Raw genomic sequence first — 3416 nt, 5'->3', positions numbered from 1 at the left:
AAAACAAATGTCTTGCCAAGTCTGTGGGAAAGCATTCCAACTGCCATCATGCCTAGAGTCCCACATGAGAACGGACAAAGAGACCCCTGACCAATGGCATCTGCGGTCGAAACTTTGATCAGCCAGGCAAATTCAGAAGGCATATGGAAACCTACGAAAAGGACTATTGGATATTTCTTTGCTGTTCTATTACTGAAGTTATCAACAGAAGGTGTGTACCAGATTAATTGCACTTGTGGCAAATGCTATGTTGGGCAAACAGGATGAATGATCAGCACGAGACTAAAAGAACACCACAGAAATATGAAATGCTCACAAATACAACTGTCAGCAGTAGCAGAACACGCGTGCCCACAAGGACAATCAATTGATTTTGATAATGTTGAAGTTCTGTGCAAAACTTGTTACTACTAGCCAAGACTAATTACATAATCTATCGACATTTAAATAAATAAAAACAATTGTAATCGTTTGGATAGCTACCGACTTAGTGCTGCATGGAAGAGAATAATCAAATTACCGTTTGTACGGCTATTTTAGTACACACAATGGACACTAAGTACAAGATCAATGGGCTAGCATAATGTGCATGTATAATAATGTACGTTGATTCATTAATCCCCCCCCCCCCACTTTGCGCTCAAAGAGAGCACAAGTGTTGTCATCACATCTACGCCTCTATATAAGGAATTAAACAGGTGGACTTCTCCCAAATCTTGCTGTTGCCTGAAGAAGCTAGTTGTAATTACTGAAACGTCGTACTCCGATGGTAAATGTTGTGGCTTGGCTCTCCAACACACCACACACCGGTGTGCTGTACTAGTGATGAATTGGCATGTTCTGTTTACGTGACAACCCTTACTAGTTTGGCTGTCGGGTGGTGGCGGGTTTAACGGCACATTTATATTGTAATAGGTTTATACCCTTTTATCTGGCACGAAAACTGACACCTTTATGCAAACATGATCCCTTGTATAAATGTGTCAGTTTTGGTGCCAGATAAAAGGGTAAAAAATATTACTATATCTTGCTACTGGCAAAGGAGGTATCATAATGAAAATTCATACCCCGAGCTCTCAATACTCTGATAGTGCGCTGTTTTTGAGTTGTATGCCTTTTGGCGTCATCTGGTCCAACACCAGTGGAGACTAGGCTCTAAGAAAAGCCGTCTCGGGTGTGGACCAATCAACTTCAAGGACAGTGTATATCATTATCAGAGTTGTCTCTTTTTGTTTGCATTTTGACTGCTTGTGTTGTGGTTATTGCAAACATGATCTCTTGTATAACGGTGTCAGTTTTGGTGCCAGATAAAAGGGTAAAAACCTATTACTATATCTTGCGACTGGCAAAGGAGGTCTCACAATGACACATTTATATATTTACGCGATCCAACCCATAAAACCTGTATTATGGATATTTGTCGCGAAAGCCTACGTGTTAAACTGCCATGTATTTTTACGTCTATTGCTGTATTTTCTTACGTGCAATATATTTAATAAACCATATTAATTTATTCATATTTTTGTTCATAGTTATATCATTGTTGCGCGTGCGGTGTGGTCAGTGGATATTGTTCAGTGGATCAAACCGAGACAAATATTTTTGCAGCAGCTGTGGCTGCACATTGCAACAGCGCATTCCGTGGTGTAGAACGCACGCCCATAATCTGTATCTGTGTGCAAACACCAGGTATGGTTGGTAAGAAACACGTTTGGTTTTAAATGAATAGAACTCGAGCTTCAGCCATATTGTTCATTATAGACCCCACTTTGTAAGCATTAATCACGCAAACCTTGCGCCTGATTCATTTGAGTGGCTGTGCTCATAAGCAACAGGGCATTTGTGGCAAGGTGTTAATGTACCACAGATTAGCACGGTTGGCTACGTACACTGCGAAAGAAGTTCAACACATATTCTTTGGGTCTTTCCGTAAAGTCACGTAGATAGAACAATAAAATAATAAAAAGAAAGTGAATAAAAAAGTAAAATATATCACGACGTTTCGATCGCAACACAAGCAATCGTCATCAGGAGAAAAATGATGACGATTGCTTGTGTTGCGATCGAAACGTCGTGATATTTGTATTATTATTTTGTATTCACTTTATTTTTATTATTTTATTGTTCTATCTACGTGACTGTATCGAAAGACCCAAAGAATATTAATTCCTGCAGTCACGAAAGCTTTAAGTCAAGATTCAAGTTCAACACACATTCATACATTTTGGAAAGCGAGTATCCTTGCACGTACAATGCACTGGACCGCATGTTCGTGTTAAGTGAGTCAGGGGCTTTGTCACTGCCTACCCCATGATATAAATAATCTCAGGGAATTCAATTGCAAGTGTGCAATCTCCCTTCCGGTGGGCATCGAGGATGAGTCATACCCTGGCTTGCCAGGAGGCAGTGGAACACAACTGTGGAATCCTTTCCATCTGCACGGGATAGAACGTTGCCCCCTTGCTCACATTCGTTCGTTTTCTGCGAGTGTACTGGTTTCCCCCCACATGTAAACACTCAGTAAGTGGCTGCAAATATCGGAATGTAAAGAGAACCGCAGATCTTGGGCGATTGTTGGGAGTGCCGGCTCACCGCCTGGCTGCTGTCTCCCCGCTTGTCTGTGGGAGACATATAGAGGTACTGAATTAGATTTATATTCTCTACATAACATGATTCTTATCTACACAAAGCACTCACCGCGTGGAGTACAGCAAGTGATATTCCACGAAATAAAAAACCATGGTTGGAACGATTCACCACTGCCGGAGAGTCAAGGAATTGTTATGATTCAGGATCATGAATGCAAACTGTCCCCGTTCTCAAACCTGAGTACGATTTAAAAGGTCATAGAACGCCTTTGTCGGAAGCAATTACTTCCCCATGTCACTGCGATGGGCAGATTCATGCCGTTGCAGTCGGCTTACACATTGTCAGTAGATCCCCCATACGCAAGCGTACGCATTTGGGTTAACCCCTCCTCCCCCCTCCATGCATACATACTAAATGGATGCCCCCTAACAGCTACACCACCACTCCCCACACGAGACAAGCATGTGACTCTCGGTGTAAATGGAGCCGGAGCGCGAATAAACGTGCCGATGCCCCAAGTACAGTTGCCACCATTTCCACGACAGAGCAAACCCAGGCACATTTCTCAGCGAGCCCAGGTCTATTGTTAAAACTGTGCAGTTCACGGTAATAAAATTCAACTACAGCTATACCCGGGGTACCAGATCTTGGCCCAAATCAATTCCTGCAGCCACCCGAACACTGTCCGGGGGTCAAACGCAGACAGGTGGCAGCCCCAGTCGAGAGGTCACATCTGTGCCGACTCACGGTAAATGTGTGCAGGGCCAGCAGGAAGAGCCCCGGGATCTCGGAGCGCAGGCACTGGTTCCACGCGCTGTCTCGGTCCA

This window comes from Petromyzon marinus, unplaced genomic scaffold (assembly GCF_048934315.1).
Source record: "Petromyzon marinus isolate PM22_M1 ecotype Great Lakes invasive population unplaced genomic scaffold, UKy_Petmar_22M1.pri1.0 PM_Scaffold_13, whole genome shotgun sequence".
In the NCBI taxonomy this organism is placed as follows: domain Eukaryota; kingdom Metazoa; phylum Chordata; class Hyperoartia; order Petromyzontiformes; family Petromyzontidae; genus Petromyzon; species Petromyzon marinus.
This window is presented reverse-complemented; position numbering follows the sequence as displayed.